Source organism: Petaurus breviceps, unplaced genomic scaffold, assembly GCF_028583685.1.
Source record: "Petaurus breviceps papuanus isolate PSGF00001 unplaced genomic scaffold, PetGlider_PUasm1.0 79, whole genome shotgun sequence".
In the NCBI taxonomy this organism is placed as follows: domain Eukaryota; kingdom Metazoa; phylum Chordata; class Mammalia; order Diprotodontia; family Petauridae; genus Petaurus; species Petaurus breviceps.
This window is the reverse complement of record NW_027186523.1, coordinates 21,063,371-21,084,107: the sequence shown is the minus strand read 5'-3', so window position 1 is coordinate 21,084,107 and position 20,737 is coordinate 21,063,371. Positions and strand designations below refer to the sequence as shown.

The window sequence follows — 20,737 nt, the reverse complement described above, 5'->3', positions numbered from 1 at the left end:
AAAGCAGTGGTATAGAACAAAGGTGACATGTGACTGATCTAGAATAGTGTCTGTGTGAGAGGAGAGAAGGTTGATATGAGAAATGGGGGTATAGAACCAATATGACATGACAACTGTTTTCATATGAGGAGTGATGGACAGTATCCTGTAGTTAAGAATACCTGCTGACCAATAACTAAATGGTGTTCCTGAGTAACTTGAAGGATGATAGTGTCTTTGACAGCAGTTAGAAGAGTTAGGAGTGGAATTGATTTAAGGAGAAATAATTATGACTTTCTATTATGGCCTTGCTGACATTAAGAATACTTATTCAGTTGGTTGTTTAAAAGAATTTGGACTGGAATTTAGACTAGGGAAACATATACAAATCAGAGTCAGAGGACTGTAGCATCAAAAGACATCAAAGATGTGGAATTGCAGGTCATCTAGTCCAACCTTATTTTACAGATGAAGAAACTCATACTCAGAGGTTAAGTGACTTGTACATAGTCACATTAGTAAGTACTGAAGGTGGAATTTGAACCCAAGACTGCTCAATTTAAATCTGGCCTTGTATTCACTATGCTGCAATGAGTCATCTTCATGGAAATAGTTCTTGAATCTACAAGGGCTGTTGAGATTACCAAGAAAGTGAGAATGTGGAGAGAGAAGAGAAGAAGGCCAGGGATAGAGCCCTGGGGCATACCCATGGAGAGAAACATAAAATCACCAAGCCCAGACTCTTCCTAAGGCCACTGTCTCCAAGTTGAGCACCCTTTCCTCTATTTCACACTGTCCTTATTTATCTAATGTCTTTCTTAGATTGTAAGTTTCTTCTGACAGGAACACTTGCCTTATCTAAACTTTCTGTTTCATCCAGACCCTACCATATTGTGCTATACAAACATGTGCTTAACTCATGTTTGCAAAATATATTTGAGTTAAAAAAAAGATTGTGGTTTATCCCATAGATGAACAAGGGACGAAACCATATGTTTAATGAAACATCCAAGTCCAAAAGGAAAAAAAAGAGAATATTTTATAACTAGTATTCTCCCTGAACATTAGGCACACCTTCTTCCCTCACCCCAACAGATTCCCTTACAATACTAGGAGAGCCTTGCTTTTTTGTCTGTGTAAGCTTTTCTCTTCATCTTGGGAGCATAATACAAGCAAGAGAAATGAAAAATTCCAAGCACTGAAAGTAGATTAACTTTCCAGGAAGTTCATTAATCAGTAGACTGACTACCTTTTAAGCCCATTCATTTCAAGGATTCTACATACATTCCTAGCACCACCCTCTCCCCATAAGGAGAAAATGGACAACCATCAATCTTTAGCCTAATGCTCATCAATGTTCTTTGTGAATAAAGTGTCCAGAAAACAACTAAATATGGACAGGACTATTTGGAATTTTAAAGAAAACAAATGAAAGTAACAAAACACTCCAGGGAAGGAGGGGAAAAAATCAGAAAGAATTTTGTTGTATAAGCATTGTGGTATTGAGCTTATTTGCCATATGGCATATTTCCAGCGTGATAAAGAAGAATACCAAATAACAAACTGATATGTAGGTTTTGTATATACATGTAGGCTCCTTTTCTGCCAGCACTCCAGGGAACAGTCCTGCCTGAAGTGATGGGATGGGAAGTGGTGGGGAGGTGAAAGAGGGAGGACCATAAATCACAAGCTGCTGGCTCTGTTGACATTATTCGTGCTGTCTAAAATATTCTCTTTGTACAGAAAGAATGTGTGTGTGTGTGTGTGTGTGTGTGTGTGTGTGTGTGTACACTAATATGTTGTTCATGTACACTTAGAGAAATCTGGCCCCAGGAAAAATTGAGAAGTATGGGTAGTAAGTCTTTGCTAAGGCTAGGTACTTGTTTCTATATCTTTTACATGGAGTCCCTTCCCTTCCTTTTTTTTTTTTTAATTAACCAGTGAATTCTTATTCTCTCCCAGAGTTGAAACTAGAGCTTTGCCACAGATTAAAGGGGCTGAGGTTGTGAGATCCCTTCTCTGTCTCTTCAGGGTAGGAAGGTCCAGAACAGTAGGCTACAAAGGGAATGGGCTGAGAACTGGGGCAAAAACAACTTTCTCTTCCAACACAATTGTCCCGAGTATGGTGAACTATTTTTTGTGTTCTTTCTTTTCACAGTATTTACACTGGTTCTGCTATCTTCTCTCTTTCCAGTAATATTTCTCTCCCAAACAGATTTGCATTCTAATAAGTCATTTGTATAAATTAATATAAATTTAATCTGTTACATCTTTCAGAGATAAATATTTACCTTTTAAGGCTTATTTATAATGGCAAATAAAAGGTCTTATGCCTTTTAAAGGAAAATCAAACACCAGGGAGCTGATGAGGGAATTTTGAGGTAGGGAGGAACGAGGAAAGGATAGGGGAATCAATCACCCATGTAACTATTTACTTTCCCTAGTAGAAGGGCTGGCTTTGTGCTTATAAGAGGTATGTTTTCTTTTTTTAATTTTAATTTTAGAATTTAGTTTTATTTAGTCTTTTAAAATTGAGGATATTGAACTTTAGAGCTAAGTTGTATTTTAGAGAATTGACCTAGGATTCTGGTCAAATATTTATAGGAATAGTTTTTGTCGTGGCAAAAAACAAAGCAAAAAAAAAAAAACCTTTGAAATTTGGTTGGTGTCTGTAAATTGAGGAATCAATCAATGGATGAATTGTGGCATATTAATGTAACTAGGATAATATCACATTGTGAGAAACAATGAATATAGGAAAACATTAAGACCGATGTAGGAAGACTTTAATGAACTGGTGGAAAAATGAAGAAAACAGCACACACACACACACAGACACACACATTCACAATTTCTGTAGTACTGTAAATGAAAATGGCATGGAAAGTAAATTTCAATTAAACCAAATGGCCAATCTTAATCCCGGAGAAGACATGATGAATAATTATACTTTCCTTTTCTCAGCAGAGGGGTAGGAGACAGTGGGTATGGAATTTTGCAAATACTTTCAGATCTACTAGCTTCACTGCTTAGTTTTGGTTTCAGTCTCTTAATTATAAGGAAATGTTTTATAGGACTGTGAGAATGGGTAGGATAATATAAGAAAATGAATGATATAAAAAACAAAAGGTATCAATTAAACAGACATGTGGAACACAGTATCTCAGAAAATATTTAAGAATATGATTTACATAATATAAATCAAATATAGTAATGGGGCAAATGTGTTTTAATATATAATCTTTATTGTTTAAAGTATAATATTTCCTCTCTTTCTGGATTATCTCTCATGATTTGAAATTCTAAAATTACTTTTTCCTAATCTTTCAGTTCACCTCTTCTTACAAATCAATTTATATGTGACATAGCAATACAAATTATAATTATTTATTGGCCTAGACTCATGACTTTATTGTTGTAAATTACTCCCAGTGAGGCAATTCCCTTTACCATTGTTGATTGGCAATTCTTCTATGTTTTATTGTTTAGAAATATTTGTGTCACTGAGAAGTTGTTACTTATCTGTTGTCAGATAGCAAGTATAAGTCAGAATTTTGACTTGAGTCCAGGATTGATGACTTTAAGCCCAGCTTTCAATCTATGTTTCTTATTGTTCATTTTATTTGTGCCTCAGTTTAATTGAATTAGGTGGCAGGTTATTTTTAACATTTATATTTATTTATATTTAATCAGAATAAGATAAAATATCACCCAAAATATAACTACTGATAATTCATTTTGTTTGTGGCCTTCTTATTTTAGCAGATCTCTCCCTTCTTGGGGTCTTTTCTGCTGATTTGTCAGTTCAGCCCAGAACCTCTATTTTAAAGAAGGCCCCAGGTAAGCCATGTTCATGGATTTTTCTCTGGGCTCCCCTCCTGACTTTTTTCTCCACTAGGCCCCAGGGTAGAGTTCTTACAGCTTCCTCAGTTTCTTTTTTATGTTTTGTCTTTCCCCTATTAGAATATGATCTCCTAGAGTGTGGGGACTGACTTTCTTATTGCATGTATTTGTATTTCCAGGACTTATTTCAGTGCCTGGCATATAATAGCCACTTAATAAATGCTTATTGATTTGACTAGTTGGCTTCAATGTACATATAAAAATAATATTGAATGTTTTTTTCTATTATTATAGAAAACACCTTATTTATTCATGCAAGGAGGGGGGGTCTCTCCAATGTACAATTCTTAGAGCAAGAGCAGTCTTCTCTACCTGATGCTCTATCAGGTAATGTTTTGGTGAGACTGCTTCCTGTAACACACAATGCCTGACTTCAGGGTTCACAGCTATTTGTGATTGTTTTCTGTTGACTTCAAAAAGCTTCTCAATTCCTCTATTGTTGGAGCTGAGTATTCACACAAATATATGATAAATAGTTGAAATTGGTTTCATTTCCTGGGCATATTTCAAATGAAGAGGAAGAAATAAGTTACTAGGTGAAGCATGTACACTTCCTCACCAGTTACCATGTGGCCATAGCTGTGTGGCGAATGCATCTTACCACTTTTCTCTTGTCTCTCTGTGTCTTTTTGATCCTATTCTTAGGGGGATGAATTTCAGAAATGGAGGAGACCAAGTTATGATCTTATGAGGTTCAAAAAGTAAAAGAGAGCCACCAGAGGTCCAGGAATTGGAATCCTTAGCAGACTCTACCAATGGAAGTTCAGTGAGGAGCCAACCCATTGGACCCAGCCAACAAATAGATTGACATACATATGGGTGAGAAACCTTGTCCTGTCAACAAGATAGTGTGAAGTAAACTCAGCGGGAGGGAGAGGGGGGACATGGACTGAGTCCAATTTTCCTAAAGACTAAAGTGGTAGAAGATTCTATTTTTTGCTACTTATTGTATTTTCTCAGTAAATATTTATATGCAAAAGGAGGGAAAGGAATAAGCTTTTATATAGCACTGTTTATTTTTTTTGTCAGGCTCTGTGATAAACACTTTTTCAAATATTATCTCATTTGATCCTTGCAACAATCTTGCAAGGTGTTATTATTTCCCCATTTTACAGTTGAGGAAACTGAGGCAGATAAGAGATTAAACAACTTGGCCAGGGTCACACAGCTGGCAAGAGTCTAAGGCTGATTTTAGCTTGGTCTTTATGACTACAGGCCCAGTGCTCTAATGGACTCCCTCAAAAAAAAAAAGTCTCAAAAAAGCTAATTGATGTAAAAGGTTATTCAACATCGAGGAACAGTCAACTGATCAAAACTATATCAGGACAAGGATCACCAGTTATATGGTATTGAAGTAACTCGTAAGTGGTCAATTGACATTAGGGAAACACATTCATTGGTGATTCATAATGTTGGGAGTAATTTGTATATGAGCTTGTAAGCAACTGTATTAGAGAAACTCCCCAAACCTTCAGGTTACTCCTAGAACTCTATGTTGTAATATGAGTTGGGGGAGTAAGCTTAGATTGTATATATACTACATCATCATGAAAGGATAAAGGCATCAAAACTAAGAAGATATTACCCATAATTGCGTCTTACTCCTTTAGGCACATGTGGTGTGTTGATGTATGTGTGTGTGGAGAGGTGTGGAAAACTCTGCAGTTAGTGATTTTCAGAGTGAATGAATGGCCTAGATATCTGTGGTGGAGTTTCTAATCTTTTGGGTTCATTGGTTAATTACTCCACCCCAAAAATCTGGGAGTGTGGATACTACCTCTTGTGTTATTACAAATTCCCCTTAGGAGCACATACCTTAAGAAATTTCATTTACATTCCAAATAAAACAAATGTAATTCATAGTGGGGATGAGGATAGGGCCTCAACCTATGATTTCATTGATACAGGGAACTCCCAGCTGAGGAAATTACTTCAACCAGTAGAGACTGGCACCTTCTCTGCATCTTTTAATCTTAGTTGCTTAGAGCACTGAGAGACTAAGTGACGTTTTTTGTATTATACTGTCAGTATGTGTCAGAGATGAAAATTAATTGCAGGCCTTATTGGGGATGAGGCTGGCCAGCTATTCCCTATGACCTGGTTTGGTTCCTATCATTTGTCCTGTATGACTCTGCATGCACCAGGACATACCATCTCTAGATGCTTCTCTATCACCTTCCTCTCCCCACCCCAAACTCCCCTTAAAGAGAACAGGCTCTCTGCTGTGGGTCTTCAGTGGCAGTATGGCAAAGGAGACACAATAAATGTCCCTCTCATGGTAGGTGATGTAGAATCCCTCTATATCACAGCTTATATATAATGACAGATCCATATGTCAAGGCTATGAAACCTCTCTTGTGATCCAGTTCTTATTGACATATGGCCTCTCACTAAAGCTCTCCTAGGAATGCAGAATATGCCTTGCTGTTTTTATCTACATACAGGTTTCTATCCTCAAAAGTTGTTTGCAATAGGCTAAATTCACATTGGGATGTTCTCTTTTTTTCAGGGTCAGCCCAGTGTGATTCTTGCCTAATTGAGATGCTTTTCATCAGGTTGCTAATTTTTTCCCCATTGTCCTTCAAGCTCTATAAGTCCTTCTGGGGCCAACTGCTATTTTTTTTTTATTATCCAGGAGTGATTCTTATACTATTTATGGTAAGGGGTTGGAATGAAGAATCAAACAGTTCCCCGTTCTTGCTAAATACCAGGAAAGAAACAACAAACTATAATTCTCCAAATGTTTTTAACCATTCTGTATGGAAATACAAAATTTATTAGGTACTTCAATGCCTTAAACACCATGTATCAAAGGTAGACATAGAATAGTTCATATTTAAATAGAGCTTAACAAGAGTACTTGGATATGTTTATTTGGTCCTAATAACAATCCTGTGAGATAAATTGTAGAAACATCCTTATCCCATTTTATTGAAGATGAAAATCAATTTTTTTGAATTGATTTAACCAAGGTCATAAAGCTTGAAATTGACAATGCCATGTCTCAGACCTTTCTTTCTTGACAACTAAGACAGTGATTTTTCCAGAACATCACTCTACTTCATACAATCCTTAGCATTATGAACCATCACTATGCTGTACCCAATAATGCAATGACACCTGGTCTACCCAGGTTTTCTTTTAGGTAAATGAGCCCAAACTGTTGTTCTTTTGGGGTTCTGCATTTTTGTAGTTCTCCTATCTCTTCCTTGCCGCCAGACAGCTATTACTTCTTGCTGCTCTCTGAATGCCTTGCTCTATTGAATTCACTTTAAATACCTAATTTGCCCTTTCTATCATGCTATGTCTTGGGAAGCCAAATAAACAAACTTGTTTTCTTCCTGTATCTTTAAGCATTCCTTCCAAATCATCCTTTTTTCTGGGTTGCCTTCTTCCCCCTTCCACGTGGGTACCTCCCAAGGATCTGTTCTTGGCTCTCTTCTCTCATTTCTCTAATGTTTTCTTCCTTGGCAATCTCATTTAGTCCAATAACTTCAATTATCATTTCAATTCAGATGACTTCCACTTATATTCATTTATTTCCCTGCTTTGCTCCCAAGTCCCAGGCCCCTACTATCAAACTTCTTTGTAGATGCATCTACCTAGATAGACTCCTATCACCTCAATTTCATTATATCTAGAAATAAACCCCAAATTTCCTCCTGATCCCTCACCAGTCTACCACTACTTCAAATATATCTATTTCTTCTAAAGGTTCTAATAATTTACCAAGCCACCAGATTTGAAAATCTAAGATTTTTTTATTCTTATCTTCCTCTTATGCTCAGCCTTCAATAACTTATAAAATTCTATCAGTATTCTACCTCCTAAATATCTTATGTCCATACCTTTCAATCCCACTACAGCTTTCTCCATACTCTCCCTAACCCCCCTCACCCCCCCAAAAAACCAAACAAAATAAAATTCAGGCCCATATGATCTCTCTAATGAATCATTGCAATGAGTTCTTACATTGGTTTTATGTTTTTTACTAAATTTAATTTTTTTAAGTAAGAAAAATAAATTTTCCCACTTCTACCTTCCCTAATCTTCCCACTGCAAAAAAGAAAAAAACAAAAAAGGCATTATTTTAGTAAATATGAATAGTCAAGCAAACAATTTCCTCATTGACCACATTCAAAAGCATATGTATAAATATATATCCTTGGTCTATTACATCTCTTTCTAGAAATTGGTGGCGTGTTTCATCATAAGTCTTCATATTGATAGAGTTCTTAAGCTTTTCCAAACTGTGTTTGAAATGCTGTTTTCATTGTATCAGTTGTTCTTGTTCTATTCATTTCATTCTTCATCAGTTCATACAAATCTCACAAATTGCACTATATCTGTCTCCTTTGTTATTTCTTAAAACACAGTATTTTATAATGTCCATATACCATAATTTATTGACCTTTCCCCCCACTTGGTGGCTCCCCTTTTGATTTCCAGATTTTTGCCATCACAAAAGAAGAGCTGCTAAAATATTTGTGCATAAATGGGTTCTTTTCCTCTTTCTTTGCAGTCTTTAGTGTATAGACCTATTAATGGTATCACTACAGCAAGGGTATGTACAATTCAGAAGCTTTTAGGGCATAGTTCCAAATTACTTTCCAGAATGGTTGGACTAATTCACATCATCATCAATAATGCATTAATGTATCTGCTTTAACATAGCCTCTTAAATATTTGTTGTTTTACGTTTTTGTAAACTTTGGATGTGGTTATTGATGACTTGGATTTCATCTAAAAACTGCCTGAATCTATGTTAAGGTTTTTAAAAAATCAATGACACAATTATAGTTTGGGAGAAGTGCCTTGATGGAATTTATAGTTGATTATGAGTTCAATAATGGTACCTAAAACCAAAAAAACAAAAATCTAATTCTATCTTAGGTTATATTAATGAAACACAGTGTCCAGAATTAAAGAATATGATCATTTCACTCCATTGTACCCAGATCAGATTTGTGTGTCAGATTTTAGGAGGAACTTTGATAAGAATTCTGGTTTCAGAAATGGTATGACAGCATATTCCCCTCTTTTTGTCTTCCTCCTGACCACAACCTTTAGCTTCCTACCTTATCCATGATCACCATACCTCTGGGACCCCCACTTTTTTGGGGGACCCCACTTTTATGACAAACACACATGCATAGAAGAATTGCTGTGTGCCAGGCACTACTAAGCTATTGAAATTTAAAAAATGGTTTCTGACCTCGAGTAGCCTACATTCTAAGGGTGGAAAACAATACATAAAGGTGAACTGGAAAGAGGAAGGGGGTATGTGTTACAGCATGGGATGGAATAGGTGGAAAATGGTATTTAGGTTTGGACACAAGACCTACAAGATAAGGCTCATCTAATAGAACCAAAGGATCTAGGGGAGAGTTCAGGTTAATGATCAGGAGGAGGTAGAGATGATGGGACAAGTAAAAAAGGCATGGCATGAAAACATTGAGGAATATGAGAATTATCCTCAAATATTTTTCAGGGAGGGGGTCATTTTGAAGTGACCCATTTTTTTCTTTGCCTCAGGATGAACTATATTTCTTAAGATGGAACTGTGGGGCAGGCAGATTTTGGCTAACCATAAGGCTTAGAAACAATGGAATGGACTACCTGAAGAGGTAATGAGTTTCTTATCCCCAGAGCTCTATAAAGACAGGTTAGATACCCACATGGTAAGCTAATTTTATAGAGAGTTTTCATGACTCAGGAAGGGGTTATACCAAGAAATCTCCAAGGTCTCTTCTAATCCTGAGATGTTTTTGTTCAAAATTATATGATAGAGTAAGATACATAACATAAAATGACAATATGAAAATGTATAGAGAAGATGATTAGAAAATAGGATAATATGTAATAAGCTGTTAATTACTTACAATAGTTACACAAAGAAATGGAGAATAAATAAATCAGTTAGACTTTTATGTTACTGAGAGCTTTTGGGAGGAGAGATGGGACTTGATCTAGGCCTTGAAAGATACGTAGGATATGGATAGAGATGGAGGAAGCAGTGGTGGAGGGGCACTTATGTGAAGGCTTAGGGTGAACATAGTAGAGAATGACGGAGACTATAGGGAAACGCTAAGCAATTATCAGAGCCAAAATATCATGTGCCAACCTGATTGTAAGTTTTCAGTAATGACAAGGATGTATATCATACAACTTCTCTTTGCCTTCCAACTCAGCAGCCTTGACTTCCTTATTATCTGTTTCAACAATGTACTTACTGTCTATTGAGAATTGCCCTGAGCATGAGGAGGGGATAAAAAGAACAAAGAAAAAAAAAGGAGAGTGTCTTCATCATTGCAATAGAAAGTTGAAGATAAAAGACAGACACATTTAAAAAAATCAAGGTCATTTAACCAACCACATTCAAGTTTGCAATGGTGAATATAGTGCACAATGCAAAGACAATGAGTCCTGGAGACAGTTTAAGAACAAGCTTGTGGGCTAAAGAAGCAATGCTTCCTAGAAGTGGCCAGATATATTTTATAACTTAAAAATATGAACATTATATTCACCCACATTTTAAACATTGCCGTGGGAACTCTCCTTTCCTTGCCTGTCATATCTCCTTGCTATAAGTGGAAAGAACTTTGGACTTGGGGGTTAGAAACTGTGAAATCTAGAGCTGTCCTAGCCATTGGGTGGCCTGGGATAAATCACTGGACCTGTCTTGGAATTGGTTTCCTTAACTGTAAAAATTGGGAGTTAGATTAGAAATTCTACCAACCCCTATCCATCTGTGGCATTCTGTAATTCTTTCAGTCAAGTAAGAGAGGAGCAATATTTTCTAGAGGCCTGCAGTGTAGACTGCTATAACTTTCCCTGAGGCCCTGCTCTTTTCAAGGCTATCTTTTGAAGGTTTTACTCCTTTAAGGTTTTTTGTTTGTTTTTGTTTTTTCTTGAACACTGAAATTCTCATTGGAATTCAATTGACTAAGGAGAATAAGATCCCAAATATGACCAAGCTTTTTGGTCACCAGCACGAAGAAAGTTAAATATTTTTCCCAAGGCTTCAGATTTAGGAGACAAGCTTCATGATAAAAACTGGGAAAGCTGAGATCCCAAGATCAGCACTTGATCCTTGCTGAATTGCCTTTCTCTCTTCTGAATGTCCTTGCCCTATTGTAGCATAGTAAACCTTGTTTTATTGGTTACTAGATAGACTTACCTGCATCATGTCTGCCCTACCAAACAATAATAAATCCTAAAACAATAATAAATTATTTAAATATAATCTTTCTTCTTAAAACTCTTACTCTGAGTACTGAAGAGTACTCTTCAAGGGGGAAGTAGATATTGTAGTGAATGGAGCACTGGATGTAGAAACAGAAAGATCTGAATTCAAAGGCAGCGTCTGTTGCTTATAAGCTGTGTAAATCTTTGTAGTTACTAAACATCTCTCAGCATCTACTTCCTCATCCCTAAAATGGGGATAATGGTAACACCAACCCCACAAAAATTTATTATCTCATATGAAACAGTATCTGTAAAGGCCAGTTACATGCTAACATCATTGTTCACAGAATACATTCAGAGTTTAAGTTAATGAAATGCCCCAAGAACATTTCTAGAAAAAAATAAAAAATTTAAAAACTAACTTTAAATAAGAAAATGACAAAAAAGAATTTTCTTTTTCTCTCAGTTTAGCTTCTGGTAGAAAGCTGTAATCTGATTGACTATATTAGGTCTACAATGTTCCAAGGAGCCTTGTGCCAGCAATGATTTATTTTTCATATTTTTATGTTCTTTCTTCTTTATGGCATATGTATATATATATATATATATATATATATATATATATTTTAAAAAATATCCTGAAGAAAATCACCAAAATATATTAATAAAACATATTCTTTGACTCTATTTGAAATAAACAACCAACACAATGCCCTATGCTGTTGCTGAGGATCCAAGTTTAATTATAAAAGGGATTCTTATAATCCCAGGAATCTTCAGAGGAGAGTTTGAGAACACTCAAAGAACTCCAACCACATAATAAATTCTAGTATAATGGTTGAATCTCATTAATTATTCAGAAAAAATAAAAATAAAATTTTAGGTATTGAAGATAACACATAGGAAAAGAGGCAAATGAATTTATTTAAAATCTACTTCATTATCATTACAGTAATATTTCACATCATGTACTTTCCCCTGTCCATCAAAAATATTTCGTTACTATCTATTGCCTGTAGAACAAATCTGAAAATCCTCAGCCTGGTTTTGAAAGCCCTCTGCTCCAAGGGATGGCTCACACTTATCTTTTCACTTTCACTTTATGTTATACTTTTTCCTGCACTATCAATTACAATCAAACTGCATTGCTAAATGTTCTTTATTGTTGATACCCCCTCTTCTGTCTCTTTGCCTTTGTCCATGTTTAGAATACCTTCCCTTTATTTTTAGAAATTAATAAATCTTTAGAAAGATACCTTCATTCAAATTTAAGCTCTCTGTGGAGAATTCCTGCCCCATTTTGTTTTCTTTATATCCCCAGCTTAGCACAAACTTGATCATAGGCAAGTAGACAATAATTGTTAGTTGAAGAGAATGGAATTGGCCCAGAAACTCTTCATGTGTGCTATTATTAAATTTCATGAGAAATCTAGTCCCATGAGGGTTGAACATTCATTCATTCATTCAGCTAACATTTATTTACCATTGTGCTAAGAGCTAAGGGAGACACAAAGTTTAGATAAGACATGGTCCTCTTGCCAACAGAGCTTACAGCAGGATAAGACTCAAATTTAGATAATTATAGTATACAATATTACATAGTAAGTGAAACAGTTTTAAGAGAAAGTACTATATGAGGTCAAAGAGGAAATGTTCCAACCACATCTTCCTTTCAACTGATGACATCCTTTTATTTTACAGAGAAAACTGATGTTATTTATCTCTCTTTCCCATTTCTCTTCATTTCAAAACCCCCTTTTATCATCCTCTATTCTTTCCTTCAATTTTTGATAAAATTTTAGGTCTTCTAGTTGCCAAGAACATCATGTCTACAAGTGACCTTGATGCCATCTCCTCAGAACTTCCCTTGTACATTGCCCTCCAAGTCGTTACTCTCTCTCTCTAGTCTTCACACATGCCCAATCCATTCTTTTCATGTAATTTGCAAACATGCCAATTCATCCAAACCTTAAAAAATCCCAATAAACACTATCCTCAATTTTAAGTGATTGGCATTTATCTCTGCCCTTTTTTAGGCAAATTCCCCCCCAAAGGCTTTCTTTACTTGATGCCTTCTGTTCCTCTTCTCTCCCTCATTCTTCAGCACTTTGCAACCTGACTTCTAACTTCATAATTCCTCTGAAACTATTGTTTATGCAGAGAATTCCCACATTTATATAGCTAGCCCTAGTTTTTTTCCTGGTCAACCAGGTGGCACAATGGATCAAGTATTAGGTTTGGAACCAGGGAGACTTATCTTCATGAGTTCAAATCCAGCCTCAGACACATTAGCTATGTGACCCTGGGAAAGTCACTTAACCCTCTTTGCCTCAGTTTCCTCATCTACAAAATGTGCTGGAGAAGGAAAGGGCAAACCACTCCGTTATCTTGGTCAAGAAAACCCCTAATTGGGTCACAAAGAGTCTGGAACAAGCCTACCATAACAAAAGTCTCTCTCCTGAGAATTACCAATTACCTTTGAAACATCTCAATCTAGATGTTCCCTGTGCATCTCAAACTCAATTTATCAAAATAAAACTCATTACCTTTCCCCTCAAAATCTCTTATCTTCTGAACTTCCATCTTACTCCCCAGGGCATCACTCTCTTCCTTGTCATCTGTAGTGCCAATGCAATGTGCACAGCGCCAGAAGTCACTATAAATATATCTTCATAGTGCTCAACCACAAAATATAAAACCTCCATATAGAAGACAGAAGCAAAACATTTATTCAAACACCAGAAAACTGGATCCTAAAACCAGTAAGCTGATTCCATCACAGTAGTAAAGAAGTTAATAAGCCACAACACCATAGAGCACCACAGCATCCTTTAGCTTTCCAACAAACCAGCATAAGCCTAATAGTCACTCATAAGCCTAACTGTTTCCTTTGGATATGCCCTCTCCTCCCAACCATATCTAGTTGCTCTGACTCCCAGCTTCCTGTGGGCTCTGCTTCACCCTTCAGTAAACTCCTCCCACCATAGGCTCCATGTGATTACATTCAGCCTATTAGGGGGCAAAGTATATTTTCAAAGCAGGGAAGGTCTTCAAATTCCCTTAGGCTTATTAAGAGGCAGGGAAGATGTTCAAATTCCCACTACCATTACATCATCCTTTCCTGAATTATCTCTTATGTTGTTTATTCTCAAGTCTTAAGTTTTTTAAAGAATCCTCAGCTCCTCTTGTGTGAGTGACAAAAAAAAATCTCCATCATGCTCTGAATGGCATGACCCCTGAGTCAACTGAATTTCAAAGAGAGTTTCAGGGTTAAGGAAAATAAAAACAACCTTAAAAAGGCTAAGGCCTCCTCATAAATACAACCTTATGATGAGTAGGGCCTTAGGAAAAGCTTACAACAGTCTACACTCCAGGCCTCTAGGAAATACTGCTCCTCTCATACTTAACTGAAAGAATTATAGAATGCCAGAGATGGACAGGAGTTGGTAGAACTTCTAATATAACTCCCAATTTTTACAGTCAAGGAAATCAAGTCCAAGACAGGGAAAGCAATTTGTTCCAGATTACCCAATGGCTATAGAACAACTCTACATCTCACATTTTCTAACTCCCAAGTCCAAAGCTCTTTCCACTTATGGAAAGGAGATGTGTGGCAGGCAAGAAAAAGATCATTCCCATGGCAAGGTTGAAAGCTCATATATTTTTAAAAGTTACAAAATATATTTCACCACTTCTAGGAAGCATTGCTTATTTAGCCCACAAGCCTGCTCTTTTGCGCATTCTTAAACTGTGCGTCTAGTACTTATTATTGTCTTTGTACTGTGAACTCACTATATTCGCCACTGCTCATTTGAATGTCGGTTTGTTAAATGACCTTGACTTTTTCAGATGTGTTTGTCTTGTATCTTGAAATTTCTTTTGTGATGGTGAAGACGCTCTCTTTTTTTCCTTTGCTCTTTCTATGCCCTCCTCCTGCTCAGGGCAATTCTCAATAACAGTAAGTATATTGTTGAAACAGATAATAAGGAAGTTAGGTCTGGTGAGTTGGAAACCAAAGAGAAGTTGTGTGATGTACATCCTTTCATTGTTTAAAACTTAAAATCAGGTTGGCGCATGATATTTTGGCTCTGATACTGCTTAGCATTGCCCTATAGTCTTCCTCATTCTCTGCTGTGATCACCCTAAGTCTTCACTCATTCTCTTTTCTCTGCTTCTCAACTGATGCTTTGTCTACCTCCACCCATATCCTATTCATCCTTCAAGGCCTAGATCAAATCTCATCACTCCCCCAAATCTCTGTGTGACATCAAAGTCTAATTGATTAATTTGTTCGACAACTCTTTTTTAAGTATTGTAGTGTATTTGCCACATAATAAACACTTTGTTATATGCTACCTATTCTCCAAGTATCTTTACTACACATTTTCACTTTATGTTATGTATTATATTTTATTGTATCATGTCATCTTATATTAGTGTTCACTGGGGTCATGGAACTTTACCATTAGAGGGATCTCAGTATTCATCTAGTCTAACCTGTATCCTCCCAAAAGCCCCCAATTTAAGTCACCTGGTAGACCAGAATCTCCTCAGAGACATCTAATGGAAAAGAACTCAGTATTTACAGAAGTATCCCATTCTACCTACAGAGCTATGTGTCTAATGGTCAGGAATATATATATTCCCTGTCAATATTAAATTTTCTTCTCTTCAACTTTAACTCATTTCTTCTTGTTCTGTCCTCCTTAATAGGAATAGCCCTTAAATTACCTGAAGGCAACTATCATTTGCCCCTGATTCATCATTTTTCTAGGCCAATTCTTCCCAGTTATTTAAACCGATTCTCAAATGACAGGAATATGGGTCCTTCTCATGCTGGTTGCTAATCTCTGAAAGTTTTCCATCGTTTCAGTTCCCAAACTTTGGGGTCAAGAACTGAATGCAATACTCCAGTTGTGGTCTGATCAAAGCAGAGTACCAACACCTATTCATTTATTGGGCTTCAGCAGCATTCAATATTATATTAGCTTTTTTTCTTTTCTTTTGCTGCTATCTTATTAACTATCATTGAGCTTATAGTTCACTGAGAACTTCTTCAGATCTTTCCCCCCCAACAGAAAATCCTATCTAAGTTTGCCTCCTTTATCTTATACTTACAAGGTGATTTTTTTAAAGTCAAATATGTATTTGACATTTGTTTTACTTTGTGGTTATTGTCTTATCTCATTATTGTGCAGAGATTACCTATGGTTCATGAAATCTCTACCAGTGTAGCTAAATGCATGTCAGACCTTACCAATCTAAAAGGCTTCTGTGAGGGTTCAGAAAGATACTGTGTTTGTTAGTAAAAACAAAACAAAACAAAACAAAAAAACAACAACACCAAAACAGCCCAGTTAACTTAAGAGTTCATGATGAGAACATTGACCATAGTAATATGGCATGTCTTTGGTCACAGAAACTTATGAGCCCACTGAAGCTCAAAATGGGTTTTGATCTATATTGGAAATTTTTAAAAAGGAGCTCATAACAATGGAATCATACATCTTTTTTAGTATTTCTTTGAATATACACAGTATATACAGGGGTAGTTAAGTGGAACAATGTATAGAGTCTTGGCCTGGAGTCAGTAAGACTTCTTTTCCTGAATTAAAATCTGACCTAAGACACTTATTAGCTGTGTGACCCTAGGGAAGTCACCTAACCCTGTTTGTTTCGGTTTCCTCATAGGTAAAATGAGCCAGAAAAGGAAATGGCACACCACTCCAGTATCTCTATCAAGAAAATCACAATTGGGGTCACAAAGAGTTGGACGTAACTGAAAAAAATGACTGAACAATACCAAATATTAATGCACTATGAGCTTGTATTAATAACAGTTTCTTTGTCTTTAATGGTTCTTTTCTATATGTATAGGTTGTTTCTAAACCCAGGACGTGGTAGAAGCACCTTGTACTCTTTGAGGAGAATTGATTTAAAAATTTTTCAGTATGTGCATTTATACCTTGGAAGAAAATAAATGCTATAGATAGGAACTTGATTTATTGTTTTATCGATAACCTAGACTTAAGTGATGGAAAAAATGAATATTATACTTAAAAGTGTGGCATTCCTTTGCAGAGAGCTTGTTATTAAACACTTATCAGCACACCCCTGGTCTAACCTTTAGAAGAACTTCTACTGGTCCCACAGGGTCTGGACTACAGCATAATTTGTTGCTCTGTACCCAGGCATGAGGTATAGATCAGGATCCCTCCTGGGGAACCAGACATCTAATTAAGATGGAGGAAAGGGTAGATTCTTTATTTTTTTCCCCTCACACACTTTGGCTTGATGTATACTCACCCCCCAGTGCTTTAGGGCCAAATTACTTATAATTTAGATAATAAATAATATATAACAGAACAATCTGTTACAAAATTATTTCATTTTAAGGACTTGGACAATAAAATGATCCTAACATTTCTGCTTGTATGAATGTACAAGGTCGTGGAACTTTACCATTTCAGTTCTTGATCCTATACATACACTCCCTGCTTTCATCTACCCCACCTCTGTGCTCTAATTATTCCATAGTTGTTCTAATATCTAGAATCCAGATGCACAGAATTTTTTCTTCCCCTTTATTTCCAGATTGAGATAGTATCTCACTTTTAAGTAAATTGTTTTTGGGATAACCCTGTTTCTCATACAATGACTTGTGATTTATTCAAGAAGGTGTAGAAGCCCTATATTCATATTAAATTCTCTCCTATGCAAGGCATTGTAACCACATCGGAGGTGGGGTTACTATCCTACCTTTACAATATGATTTGCCCAAAATGGGGGTCATTTAAAAAAAATATCCCTGTGCAATATAACCTAGGAATGGGATGAGTTTTTTTTTTTACACCATAAAGAAATGGTAACATAAAAGCCCCACACTTTGTAGCAGAACAGTTTTAAACAGAACTGGACAACTTAACTCATAACTACTGTTCTAATCTTCTGGGTGACGGTGTCAGTCTCAATATGTTAAAGTTCATACAAACATAAAACAGTTCCCAGGACTGTTAATTCGGCCTTTTAAATTTGACTTTACCCCTATACTTTCTAAACAACTCTTAGAACATCTGCTGGTAAAAGATCCAGGCCTGGGTCAATCCTCTTAATGTCTCTGTGCTCTATAAATGTACTTAAGTAGTTCACAGGATCTATTGCCTTGCTGCCATTTAGCTCTGACCCTTTTGGACCCAAGACCTCTGGTTCTATCAGACTCACAGTCATTATTTCCAAGTCTGTGAATGTCCCTCTCAGTAGAGATTTTCATTTGTCTATGATCAGGAAAGAACAAACAAAAAAAGAGGCGACTTCAACTCAGGCTCAGGCTTGCCTTCACAGGTTATGTACGAAAGATGCCATATGCTTGTGGCTTCAAGTAAGCCAGGAATGGAGGAAGCTGAATTTACCCTCACCTCCCTCTTGGGATGTGGCATTACTCCTACTCTTCTCAGCTGAAAGGGAAGAAAGGAGAACATAGGGTCACTCACTTTTAAACATTCATTGAGTGATCAGCTTCGTGGTCTCCACAACTAACAAAGGGCCTCCTCATCATCTGGAAGTGAAAGCACCCAGTGATGTCCAGAAGCGGCAATGTCCTAAAGCTTCCATATTATCACCTAAAACCAAATTCTGAGCATGCTCTGTGGAATGGACTTTTCTACACATCTCTTCAATCTGATTTTATGCTTCTTGTTGACAAATACTATGTCACACATTTCTTTTGTACCCCATAGAGTGAGAATCCCGTGTGCCTAGTGTAAGCTAAATAAATTCTTACTGGCTGATTTGGCGAATTGATTGAAAAAGTCTAACCCAGAAAGAATTGATATTTTCTTTGAGGTCTCAGTATTTCCTCCAGAATGACTCATCTGTGTTAAGATGCATTTAGCTCTGGAGTAAATGATTGCATAATAAGTTTCACAAGAAGCACTCCCTAGTTAACTGCCAATTCCTTGATGAATAACAATTTATGTCCAACATGAAAGTCTTCTTGTGGGTTTCCATACCATCTGGGCCCATGGATGACTAAATCTTCAAGGAATTATAGCTAGATGTATTAGAATATTTGATACTGGGAAATCTTCAGGAAACTGAACTCTCCTGTGGATACATTCAAAAGATGATAAATTCATTAAAAGTTTGTATCAAACTCTGTTGAATATATCTACTGTCAAAGTCATCTAAACTTCAGAGTGCTGGCAAAGTAATCAATAACAGAACCATGTTTTTTCCAAACAATTCTTTATACTTCAGCAGAATATGATTAGTATTTATTAAATACTTATTGTGTGCAATACTTTTGGGATACAAAACAAAAATTAAAAACATCTTCCATTCAGGACCTTACATTCCACTTGGGGAACACAACAGGTAAACAGATAAATATAAATAAGTACAAAGTGATATAAGAACTCAAACAGCATGACTGCTGGGGAACATTAGGGAAATCTTCATGAAGTGGGTAATATCTAAGCTGAGCTTCAAAGGAGATAAAGGTTCTGAGAGGACTGCCTTCTAGAAATAGAAGATTGCTTGCACATGAGGGTAGGAAGTCAACAGTTAAGTCTGAGTTAAAGCTAGTAATGCAATTGGGCAGCATTAAAGAACATGCAAAGAAGAGTAATAGGAAGTAAGACTGGGCAGTAAGCTTGGGTTTAGATTAGTGAGGGCCTTAGACACTGGGATGAGGTGTTTACATTTTATTCTCAAGGTAGTAAGAAACCTCTGAAGGATTTTGAGTAGGGTACAAGCACAGAAGGAAGTAGATAGGTGTATTAGTATTGTTATCACTGTTATTAGTGCTTTATATTATAAAATTATACCTCATTTACAATAATTTACATTTGTATTGTATTTTTCAATTTACAAAGTACTTTTATATGCATGATCTAATTTTGTCAACATTTTAGAGAGGATGAAAATGAAACAGGATGAAATTAGGTCATAAATCTATTAAGGTCATCTATCTTTTAAGTGACAGCTTGGAAACTTACCCAAGTCTTCTCACTCCAAGTCTATAGCTCTTTGTTAGGGTATGAGCAATAGATTTAGTCTCCACTGGTTTTTATGCATTTGGATGGCCATTATCCTGACCAAATTTATTGTCCTGTTCTGTTACAGTTGTGTAAACATGGTCTTATCTTATAATATCATTTCAATTTTTCAAATTTCAAATGGCTTTATCTTGAATTTGTGAGGGTAGCATGAAATGAAACAGATCCTGATTTTTAATAACAGATACTAAATGGGACATTTATAGATCTTACATATTATTATTATGTAAATCAACACATATGTATGATAAACAAGGGAGAATGGATTATTAGTTTATGATGTTAAGCAATATTTCATATGCAGAAAAATATATTTTATATTATTCTGATTATTTATATTTTGAGTTAAAAAAAAGGTCATGCACATAACCTAGAGAATAACAAAGATAGAAAAAGTGGATCTCAGACTTTACAATAATGAAACAATTGTTATTTTCAAAATATTTTTCCTCTCACTAATCACTTAGTACAAGAGATGAAGGAGGAGGAAAGAGGAAGATACCACACAAGTTAAATTCCTCCTTATCCATTGCCCTTCTATTAATAGAAATAAATGTTGGAGAAAGGGAGGGTGGTTTCAATTAAGTATGTATTTTATCCTCTTTTTTAGA

At 36.1% G+C, this 20,737-nt stretch overlaps 1 long non-coding RNA gene across 1 annotated transcript; it reads left to right on the top strand.

Moving 5' to 3' along the window:
* The first annotated feature begins 1,855 nt into the window (after nt 1-1,855).
* On the top strand, nt 1,856-17,428 carry LOC138175759 (uncharacterized). Its single transcript, XR_011172080.1, has 4 exons — nt 1,856-2,452; nt 3,742-3,819; nt 4,528-4,701; nt 16,762-17,428. It is a non-coding gene; the product is annotated as an uncharacterized lncRNA (long non-coding RNA).
* Nucleotides 17,429-20,737: the final 3,309 nt, after the last annotated feature.